Genomic DNA, 12,172 nt, shown 5'->3' with positions numbered 1-12,172 from the left:
TGACTTATTTCACTTAGTATAATGCCCTAAAGGCCCGTCCATATTGTTGCAAGTAGCAAGATTTCCTTCCTTTTTATGGCTGAGTAATATTCCGTTGACTATATATGCCACATTTTCTTTATCCATTCATTTGTCGGTGGACACTCTGGTGGTTCCCATATCTTGGCTACAGTAAATAGTGCTGCAGTGAATCGCTTCTCGGCCTTTTGGCTAAGATCAAGTGTAGTATCTGTTTTTATCAGTTTAATAGTGCTGTAGTGAACATAGGGGTGCATGTATCTTTTAGAATTAATGTTTTTGTTTCCTTTGGATAAATTCCAGAAGTGGAATTTACTGGGTCATATGCTACTTCTACTTTAATTTTTTGAGGAACTTCCATACTGTTTTCCACAGTGGCTTCACCAATTTACATTCCCACTGACAGTTCTTGAGGGTTCTCTTTTCTCCCATCCTGGACAACACTTGTTGTTTCTGGTCTTTTTTTTTTTTTTTTTTTTTTTTTTTTTTCATTAAGTATAGCTAACATACAATGTTAATAGTTTCTGTTGCACAATGTATTAATTCAATAATTTTATACATTAGTCAGTGTTCATCATAAGTGTAGTCACCATCTGTCACCATACAGTATTACCACAATATTACTGACTATATTCCGTATGTTGTTATTTTTCATCTCCATGACTTATTTATTTTATAACTGAAAATTTGTACCTCTTAGTCCCTTTTATCTATTTCACCCATGCTCCCACCCAACTTCCCTCTGGCAACCACCAGTTTGATCACAATATTTAAAATTCTTTTTTATTTGTTTTGTTTTTTAGATTCCACATATAAGTGAAATCATTTGGTATTTGTCTTTCTCTGACTTTATTTACTTAGAATAATACCCTCTGCGTCCATCCATGTTGTCACAAATGGCAAGATTTCATTCTATTTATTGCTGAGTAGTAATCCGTTGTCTATATATACCACATCTTCTTTATCCATCTTTTGATGAACATTAGGTTGCTTCCATATCTTGGTTATTGTAAATAATACTGCAATAAACATAAGAGTGCATATATCTTTTTGAATTATATTTTTGGTTTTTTTTTGTTGTTGTTGTTGTTAAATATGAAATTTATTGTCAAATTGGTTTCCATACAACACCCAGTGCTCATCCCAACAGGTGCCCTCCTCAATGCCCATCACCCACTTTCCCCTCCCTCCCACCCCCCATCAACCCTCAGTTTGTTCTCAGTTTTTAAGTATTTTTGTTTTCTTTGGCTAAATACCCAGCAGTGGGTTTACTGGATCATATGGTATTTATATTTTTAATTTTTTGAGGAAGCACCATACTGTTTTCCACAGTGGCTGTACCAATTTACATTCCCAAGAGAGCACAAGGGCTTTCCTCTCCACATCCTTGTCAACACTTGTTACTCTTCTCTTTTTGATTCTAGTCAACTGTACTGGTTTGAGGTAATACCTCATTATGGTTTTGATTTGCTTTTCCTTGATGATTGGTACCGTTGAGCATCTTTTCAAGTGTCTGTTGGCCGTCTGTCATCTTTGAAAAAATGTCTATTTAGGTCCTCTGTCCATTTCTTAAAAAAATTTAATTCTAGTATAATTAACATATAGTCTTATATTAGTTTCAGGTGTGCAATATAGTGATTCAACAATTTTATACATTACTCAGTGCTCATTGTAAGCGTACTCAATACCCTTCACCTATTTCACCCATCTACCACCCACCTCCCCTCTGGTAACCCTCTGTTTGCTCTCTATAGTTAAGAGTATGTTTTTTGGTTTTTTGTTCATTTGTTTCTTAAATTCCACCTATTAGTGAAATCATACAGTATTTGTCTTTCTCTGATGTATTTCACATAGCATTATGTGCTCTAGATCCATCCATGTTGTTGCAAATTGCAAGATTTCATTTTTTATGGCTGATTAATATTTCATTGTGTGTGTGTGTGTGTATATATATATATATATATATACACACACATATGCATATATATGTGTGTATATATATATGTGTGTGTATATATATATGTGTGTGTGTATATATATATACACACCTCTTTTTTTACCCATTCATCCATCAGTGGGCACTTGTGTTACTTCCATAACTTGGCTATTGTAAATAATGTTGCAGTAAACATGGCGGTATACATATCTTTTTGAATTAGTGTTTTCATATTCTTTGGGTAAATATGCAGTAGTGCAATTACTGGATCATATGGTAGTTCTATTTTTAATTTTTTGAGAAACGTCTATACTGGTTTCCATAGTGGCTGTACCAGTTTACATTCCCACCAACACTGCAAGAAGGTTCCTTTTTCTCCACATCTTTGCCAACACTTGATGTTTCTTGTGTTTTTGATTTTAGCCATTCTGACAGGTGTGAGGTAATATCTCACTATGGTTTTGATTTGCATTTCCCTGATGATGAGTGATGTTGAGCCTCTTTTCATCTGTCTGTTGGCTATCTGGATGTCTTCTTTGGAGAAAAGTCTGTTCATGTCTTCTGCCCATCTTTAACTGGATTATGATTTTTTGGTATGCTTTTCTTCTGCCCATTTAAAAAAAATGTTTATTTACTGGGAGAGACAGAGAGAGTGCGAGCACAAGTGGACAGTAGCAGAGAGCAAGGGAAAGAGAATCCCAAGCAGGCTCTGTGCCATCAGTGTAGAGCCTAATGCGGGGCTTGAAGCCACGAACTGCAAAATCATGACCTCAGCCAAAGCCAAGAGTTGGGTGCTTAAAGGACTGAGCCACCCAGGCACCCCTCTTCTGCCCATTTTTAAAAAATACCTGGGGCGCCTGGGTGGCGCAGTCGGTTAAGCGTCCGACTTCAGCCAGGTCACGATCTTGCGGTCCGTGAGTTCGAGCCCCGCGTCAGGCTCTGGGCTGATGGCTCGGAGCCTGGAGCCTGTTTCCGATTCTGTGTCTCCCTCTCTCTCTGCCCCTCCCCCATTCATGCTCTGTCTCTCTCTGTCCCAAAAATAAATAAATAAATAAAAAATACCTTATTTTATGGGGTGCCTGGGTGGCTCAGTTTGTTGAGCGTCCAGCTTCGGCTCAGGTCATGATCTTATGGTCCATGTGTTCGACCCCCACGTCGGGCTCTGTGCTGACAGCTTGGAGCCTGGAGCCTGCCTTGGATTCTGTGTCTCCCTCTCTCTCTGCCCCTCCCCCACTCATGCTCTGTCACTCTCTGTCAAAAATAAACATCAAAACATTTTTTAAACATTTTATTTTATTAGTTTTTTTTAACCTTTAGTTTTGAGAGAGAGAGAGAGAGAGAGCAGGGATGGGTAGAGAGAGAGACACACACACACACACAGAATCTGAATCAGGCTCCAGGTTCTGAGCTGTCAGCACAGAGCCCAACATGGGGCTCAAACTCAAAAACTGTGAGATCATGACCTGAGCCCAAGTCAAATGCTTAATCTGAGCCACCCAACCATCCCTCTTGGCCATTTTTAATTGGAATTTGTTTTGTTTTGTTTTGAGTTTTTGGTGCTGAGTTGGACAAGTTCTTCATATATTTTGGGTATTAACCCCTTATTGGATATATCATTTGCAAATATCTTCTTCCCTTCAGTAGGTTGCCTTTTCATTTTGGTGTAGTCCCAGTAGTTTATTTTTGCTTTTTTTCTTTTGCCTGAGGAGACATTGCTAGAAAAAGATGCTAAAGGTGATGTCAGAGAGATTACTGCCTGTATTTTCTTCTAGGAGTTTTATGGTTTCTTTATGGTTCTTTATGATTTCTTCTAGGAGTTTTCAGGGCTCACATTTAGGTCTTTAAACCATTTTGAGTCTAATTTGTGTATGAGTGAGTATGGGTCTAGTTTCACTCTGTTGCATGTAGCTGTCCAGTTGTCTCAGCACCATTATCGAAAAGACTGTCTTTTCTCCATTGTATATTTTTGCCTCCTTTGTTGTAGATGAATTGGCTATATAAGCATAGGTTTATTTCTGGCCTATTTTGTTCCATTGATCTATTTGTCTGTTTTTGTGCCAGTACTGATACACTCTTTCGATTACTATAGCTTTGCAGTATATCTTGAATCTGGAATTAGGATACCTCCAGCTTTGTTCTTCTTTATCAATGTTGCATTGGCTATTTATGGCCTTTGTGGTTCAATACAAATTTTAAAATTATTTGTTATAGTTCTGTGAAAAATGTTGGTATTTTCATAGGGATTTCATTGAATCTGTAGATTGCTTTGGGTAGTATGGACATTTAAACAGTACAAATTCTAACAAACCATGAGCATGGAATATCTCTCCATTTTTGTGGCCTTCAATTTCTTTCATCAGTGTTTTATAATTTTCGGAGTACAGGTCTTTCACCTTGTTAACCAAGGAGGAGGTGAAAGACCTACCATTATTTTATTCTTTTTGGTGCCATTTAAATGGGATTATTACCTTAATTTCTCTTTCTTCTACTTCATTATTAGTGTAGAGATTTCTATAATTTTTGTACCCTACAGCTTTACTGAATTGGTTTATGAGTTCTAATAGTTTTTTTTTTTGGGGGGGGGTGGAGTCTTTGGGATTTTCTAGATATAGTATTATGTCATCTGCAAAGAGTGAAAATTTGACCTCTTCTGTGCTGATCTGGATGTCTTTTATTTACTTATGTTGTTGGATTGCTTCAGCTAGGACTTTCAGTATTATATTGAATAACAGTGGTGGGAGTAGACATCCTTGTCTTGACCTGACCTCAGAGGAAAAGCTGTTTTTCACCATTAAGTATGATGTTAGCTGTGGGTTTTTCACATATGGCTTCTGTTATGTTAAGATATGTTCCCTCTAAACCTACTTTGTTGAGAATCTTTCTCATGAATGGATGTTGTACTTTGTCAAATGTTTTTCTTGCATCTATTGGAATGATTCTATGGTTTTTATCCTTTTTCTTATTAATGTGATGTGTAAGGTTTATTTGCAAATATTCAACCACCTTCTCATCCCTGGCATAAATCCTACTTGGTTGTGGTGAATGACTTTTTAAATGTATTGTTGAATTTGGTTTGCTAATATTTTGTTGAGGGTTTTTACATGTATTTCATCATTGACACTGGCTTGTAGTTTGTTTTTTTTGTAGTGTCTTCGGTTTTGTTATCAGGGTAATGCTGGCCTCATAGAAGGAGTTTGAAAGTTTTCCTTCCTCTTACATTTGATAAAGTCTAATTTAAAGTTTTCTGTATGGATTGTATGTTTGACATTGTATTTAACACCTCTCATTGTAAACTAATGTCATGTAAGTTTTCTCCTGTTTGCTCTAAAAGTTTTATACTACCAGCTCTGATATTTAGGTCTCTGATCCATTTCCAATTTATTTTTACATATAGTGGTAGGTAAGGGTTTAAATTAATCTTTTTTGCATCTGATATCAGACAACCCAGCACTGTTTGTTGAAAAGACCACCCTTTCTCCATTGCAAATTAATTGACCATAAATACGAGGGTTTATTCCTAGACTCTCAATTCTGTTCCATGGATCTTTTATTTCACCATGATAAGTGTACTCTTTAATCCTCATCTCCTATTTCACCCATCTGCTCACCCATCTCCCCTCTTGTTACTATCAGTTTCTTCTCTATAGTTAAGAATCTGTTGGTTTGCCTCTCCTTTTCTTTTTCTTCCTTCTTTGCTTCTTTTGTTTCTTCCACAGAGGAGTGAGATCATAGGGTATTTGTCTTTCTTTGATTTACTTCACTTAGCATTATATGCTCTAGCCCTATCCATGTCATGGCAAATGGCAAGATTTCATTCTTTTTTTAATGGCTGAATAATATATACCATTGCATACATATACCACATCTTTATCTATTCATCTATTGATGGACACACGGGCTGCTTCCATAGTTTGGCTATTGCAAATAATGCTGCAATAAATATAGGGGTGTATATATCCCTTTGAATGAGTGTTTTTGTATTCTTTGGGTAAATACCCAGTAGTGCAAGTACTGGATTACAATTTTAATATTTTGAGGAACGTCCATACTGTTTTCCACAGTGGCTGCACCAATTTGCATTCCCACCAGCAGTGCAAGAGGGTTCCTTTTTCTCCACATCCTTGCCAACACTTGTTGTTTCCTGTGTTTTTGATGTTAGCCATTCTGACAGATATGAGGTGATACCTCCTTGTGGTTTTGATTTGCACTTAGCTGATGATGAGTGCTGTTGAGTGTCTTTTCGTGTGTTTCTTGGCCATCTGGATGTCTTTAGAGAAATGTCTGTTCATGTCTTATCATTTTTTCATTGTATTGTTTTGTGGGTATTGAGTTGCATCAGTTCTTTATGTATTTTGGATACTAACCCTTTATGAGAAATGCCATTTGCAGATATCTTCTCTGGCTCAGTAGGTTGTCATTTAGTTTTCTTAACTATTTCCTTTGCTGTGCAGAAACTTTTTAGGTTTATGTAATCCCAATAGTTTATTTTTGTTTTTATTTCCCTTGCCTCAGGAGACATATCTAGAAAAATGTAGCTATGAGCATTGTCAGAGAGATTACTGTCTGTGCTCTCATCTAGGATTTTTATGGTTTTAGGTCTCAAATTTAGGTCTTTAATCCATTTTATTTTTGGGTGTGGTGTAAGAAAGTGGTCCAGTTACTTTCTTTTGCATGTGACTGTGAAAAATACCCAATATGCTTTGTCCCAATACCCTTTAAGAGATTGTCTTTTTCCCATTGCATATTCATTCCTCTGTTGTTGAAGATTAATTAACTATATAGTTGGGTTTTCTCTTCTATTCCATTGATCATGTGTCAGTTTTTATGCCAGTACTATACTGCTTTAATTACTGCCGCTTTGCAATATAACAAAATCTGGAATTGTGAAACCTTCAGTTTTTTTCTTTTTCAAGAACACTTTGGCTATTCAAGGTCATCTGTGGTTCATAACGTATTTCAGGATTGTTTGTTCTAGTTCTGTGAAAAACGCTATAGGTATTTTGATGGGGATTGCATAAAATGTGTAGATTGCTTTGGGTAGGATAGACATTTTACCAATACTTGTTCTTCCAACCCATGAGCATGGCGTGTCTTTCCATTTCTTTGTGTCATCTTCAATTTCTTTCATCCATATTTTATAGTTTTCAGAGTACAGGTCTTTCACCTTTTTGGTAAAGTTTATTCCTAGATATTTTTTTATTATTATGGGGAAATTGTAAATGGGATTGTTTTTTTAATTTCTCTTTCTGCTGCTTCATTATTAGTGTATGTGAATGCAACAGATTTCTGTACATTGATTTTGCATCTTGTGACTTTATTGAATTCATACATTAATTTTAGTAGTTTCTTGGTGGAGTCCAGGATTTTCTATATATACCATCATGACATTTGCAAATAGTGAAACTTTTCTTTCTTCCTTACCAATCTGGATGTCTTTGGTTTCTTTATGTTGTCTAATTGCTGTGGCTAGGACTTACAGTACTATGTTGAATAAAAGTGGTTAGAGTGGACATCCTTGTCTTATTCCTGCTCTTAGGGAAAAACCCAGTTTTACCTGTGAGTATGATGTTGGCCATGGGTTTTTCATATATGACCGTCATTGTTGAGGTATGTTCCCTCTAGACCTACTTTGCAGAGGGTTTTCATCATGAATGAATTGTAGTTTGTTAAATGCTTTGCCTGCATCTGTTGAAATGATCATATGGTTTTTATCCTTTTTCTTATTGATGTATTACATTGTTTTGCAAATATTGAACCACTCTTGCATCTATCTTGATCATGGTGTATGATTTTTTTTTTTTTAATGTACTGTTGGATTGGGTTTGCTAAAATTTGTTGAGGATTTTTGCATGCATATTCATGAGAGATACTGGCCTGTAGTTCTCTTGTGGCATCTTGATTTGGTTTTGGTATTAGGTGATAACTGTCCTCATAGGATGAATTTGGAAGTTTTCTTCCCTCTTGTATTTTTTGGAATAGTTTGAAAGGAACAGGTATTAACTCTTCCTTAAATGTTTGGTAGAATTTGCCTGTGAGGCTGTCTGCTCCTGGATTTGTATTTGTTGGGAATTTTTTGATCAATGATTTAGTTTCATTGCTGGTAATAGATCTGTTCAAATTTTCTATTTATTCCTGCTTTAGTTTTGGTAGGTTATATATTTCTAGGAATTTATACATTTCTTCTAAGTTGTCTACTTTGTTGGCATACAGGTTTTCATAATAGAATTATTGTATTGTAATAGAATTTACAATTGTTTGTATTTCTGAGGTGTTCATTGTTATTTCTCCTCTTTCATTAGTGACTTTGTTTTGGTCCTCTCTTTTGTTTATTTTGATGAGCTTGGCTAAAAGTTTATAAATTTTTTTAAATTTTTTTTTTTAACATTTATTTATTTTTGAGACAGAGAGAGACAGAGCAAGAACAGGGGAGGGTCAGAGAGAGGGAGACACAGAATCTGAAACAGGCTCCAGGCTCTGAGCTGTCAGCACAGAGCCCGACGCAGGGCTCGAACTCACGGACCGCAAGATCATGACTTGAGCCGAAGTCGGCCGCTCAACCAACTGAGCCACCCAGGCGCCCCTAAAAGTTTATAAATTTTGTTGTTCTTTTCAAAGAACCAACTCCTGATTTTAATAATCTGTTCTGTTGTTTTTTAAGTTTCTATTTCATTTATTTCTCCTCTAATCTTTATCAATTCCTTCCTTCTACTGGTTTGGGGTTCTGTTTGTTCTTCTTTTCTAGTTCCTTTAGGTGTTTTAAGGTTAGGTTGTTTGAGATTTTTCTTGCTTCTTGAGGTAAGCCTGTATTGGTGTAAACTTCCCTTTTAGAACTACTTTTGCTGTATCCCAGAGATTTTGGAATGTTTTCATTTTCATTTGTTTCTACGTCATTTTTTATTTCTTCATTGATTTCTTGGTTGACTGATTGATTGTTTAGTAGCATGTTATTTAACTCCATGTATTTGTGTTCTTTCCAGATTTGTGTCATGGATTTCTAGTTCCACACTGTTGTGGTAGGACAGATGCAGGATAGGACTTTGATATATTTATTTTTTAATTTGTTGAGACTTATTTTGTGGCCTAACATGATCTATTCTGGAGAACATTCCATATATACTTGAAAAAAAAAGGCAGGGGGGATTCTGCTGTTTTAGGATGGAATGTTCTGAATATGTCTGTTAAATCTAGTCCAATGTGTCATTCAAATCCTCTGTTTCCTTGTTGATTTTGTTTGGATGATCTGTCCATCAGTTTGAGTGGGGTGTTAACATCCCTTACTGTTATTATATTAATATCAATTCCTTCCTTTTTGTTTTTATGTATTTGGGGTTTCCCATGCTGGGTGCATAAATATGTACAATTATATTTCTCTTGTTGCATTATCCCCTTTCTTAGTATATAGTATTCTTCTTTGTCTCGTTATAGACTTTGTTTTAAAGTGTATTTTGTCTAAGTATTGCTACCTGAGCTTTCTTTGACATCCATTTGCATAATAAATATTTCTCTATCCCCCACTTTCAAATTGCAGTGTTTTTCAGTCTGAAATGAGTCTCTTGTAGGTAGCATACAGATGGATCTTGTTTTTTTTTTTTTTTTTTATCCACTCTGTCACCCTATGTCTTTTGATTGGAGTGTTTGGTCATTTACATTCAAAGTAATTATTGATAGGTATGTATTTATAGCCATTGTATTACTTATTTATGGTTGTTTCTATAGATTTTCTCTGATTCCTCTTGCTCTTTCGTACTTTGTTGGCTTTCTTCAGTGATATACTTGAGTTCCTTTCCCATTATTCTTTGCATATCTATTGCTAGTTTTTGATCTGTAGTTAACACTAGGTTTATATATAATATCTTCTGCATATAGCAGTTGATGGTCACTTAAGTTCAAACCCATTCTTTAGTCCTCTCCCCTCCATGTTTTAGGTATATGGTATCATATTTCACATTATTTCATTTTGTGAATCCCTTGACTGATTTTTTTTTCCCTACAGAAATACTTATTGTGCAGGCTCTGTGCTGATAACAGAGAGGTCAATGTGGGGCTCAAACCCACAAATTGTGAGGTAATGACCTGAGCTGAAATTATCGACTGAGCCACCCAATCAAGTGTATTTTTCATTTCATTTATTGTGGTCTCGATCCCTGATTAGCTGCTTTTTATTTCTGTGTTAAGGGTCTCACTGATGCCCTCCACTCGTCTAAAGTCCAGTGTGTATTGTTAAAATCATTATATTCTCTATCAGGCATATCACTTTTGTCTGTTTCACTTTGATCTTTTGCTGTGGTTTGGTCGTATTATTTCATTTGAGAACTATTTCTCTATCTCATTTTGTCTGACTTCCTGAGTCTGTTTCTTTGTGTTAGGCAAGTCAGCTGCTTCTCTTGCTCTTAAAGATAATAGCCTTATAAAGAAGAGGTCCTGTAGTGCCTGTTTCCCAGGGCCTGGTGCTTCAGAGAGTGTTTCCTGGGAGTATTGTGTATGCTCTGCTGTTGAGTGTTGGCCTCTTTTTCCTTCAGTCCACTTGTCTACAGAGGCTTTTTGTGTACTGTGGGCAGTATCTAAAAAGGTGTGTGGTGGTCTGCTTGTGAAATGAGACCTGCACCTGTGAGAACAGAGTTCTGCACAAGGTGCCAGTCAGGAGATACAGTGTTGGCAGAATTTCCACTGGTCTTCTGGGGGAGGGGCCTCGCAGTGACTGAACTAAGGCGGCCATGACTGGAAAGGTGGATCCGAAATGTGAAGGGTGGGGCTTGGTGTAATTAAGTTAGGTAACGAGTGTCCACACTGCACTAGTTCCTGCAGGTAGCTGTTGTTTATGCTGGGGGTGGGGAGGGGAATGGCACCTGCCAGCTCTTTTGTCCTGGAAGGGGGTCTGCCGGTGATCCCTGTCTCTCCAGGCCATGCTCTGAGATGAACAAATCACTCTCCATCTGTCTACCCCTGGCATTTTTCAAACTGCTGGTTTTGTGCTGTATCTGTATAGGCTGTTTGTTGTGCTGTCTTGAAAAATTATTTTCAATGTTTATTTTTATTTATTTGAGAAAGAGAGGGGCAGAAAGGAATCCCAAGCAGGCTCTATGCTCAGTGCAGAACCTAACACAGGGCTCAACCACACAACTGCAAGATCATGACCTGAGCTGAAATCGAGTTGGATGCTCAACTGACTGAGCCACCCAGGCACCCCTGTTGTGCTAAGGGCAGGGACTCTGCTTCCTAAAGCCATCTAGTCTCTCCCAGACTTGAGCTTGCTGATTTTTAAAATTCCAGGCTTTAAGTCTCAATGGTTTTAAGAACTCAAGACATTTGGACCCTCTCACTTTCAAATGCATATATGGGGATTTGTCCTCCACATTCATGGACTCCCCAGTGTGAAAGGCCTGGTTCATTTCACTCCCAGACCATCCTACCTTCTTTGATTTGGCCTCTTCTCTACCATTTATGTAATTACGGAATTTATTCTGTCAGTCTTTGGGTCATTTTCTGGGTTATTTACACTGATGTGAGTACGACCTAGTTGTATATTTGGGCAAGGCAAGCTTAAGGTCCTCCTACTCAGCCATCTTCCCACCTGACCCTCTGCTTCACTGATCTTTGTGCCTATCAATACCACACTATATTGATTACTGTAGATTCTCATCCACTATGTTCCCCACCCTATGAGGCTGCTTTTTGGACCCTTTCCATGGTTGGACTATTAGCTTTCATTTCCTCTAGTGTCCAAGGGAATAGATCTTATTTTGTTTCTTGGCCCTCCAGTAAAGCTTCCCAAACTGAGCCCCCCTTAACTGGTCTGAAGGCCTTGCTACCTTGCATGCTTGATAGACATTTTGAAAAAAGCGGTATAAATTCCAGAGATTGTCTCTTGAAAATAAATTACAATTTCCTTTTAATTTTTTATTTCTTTGGGAGTCCAAAAAATTCTGAGATACTCCTGTTTTGGACTTGTAGGGTTAACTAAATTGCTCAGGACCATTTTATAGCACAGTTTCTTTAAAAGAATAATGACTAGGGATACCTCGGTGACTCAGGTGGTTAAGCATCTGGCCCTTGAGATACCAGCTCAAGTCATGATCTCATGGTTTGGGGATTAAGCCCCACTGTCAGCACAGAGTCTGCTTGGGATTCTCTGTCTTCTTGTCTATCCCTCTCCTGCTTACTCTGTCAAAAATAAACATTTAAAAATAAATAAACATAATGACAAGACTTCCAAAGGGC

At 37.2% G+C, this 12,172-nt stretch overlaps 1 pseudogene; it reads left to right on the top strand.

Annotated features, from left to right (window-relative positions):
• The first annotated feature begins 190 nt into the window (after positions 1-190).
• LOC122241801 lies at positions 191-320 on the top strand (annotated as a pseudogene).
• The last annotated feature ends 11,852 nt before the right edge of the window (positions 321-12,172 follow it).

This window comes from Panthera tigris, chromosome C1 (genome assembly GCF_018350195.1).
Source record: "Panthera tigris isolate Pti1 chromosome C1, P.tigris_Pti1_mat1.1, whole genome shotgun sequence".
In the NCBI taxonomy this organism is placed as follows: Eukaryota; Metazoa; Chordata; class Mammalia; order Carnivora; family Felidae; genus Panthera; species Panthera tigris.
The sequence above is the reverse complement of the archived record's forward strand: the minus strand, read 5'-3'. Positions and strand labels throughout refer to the sequence as shown.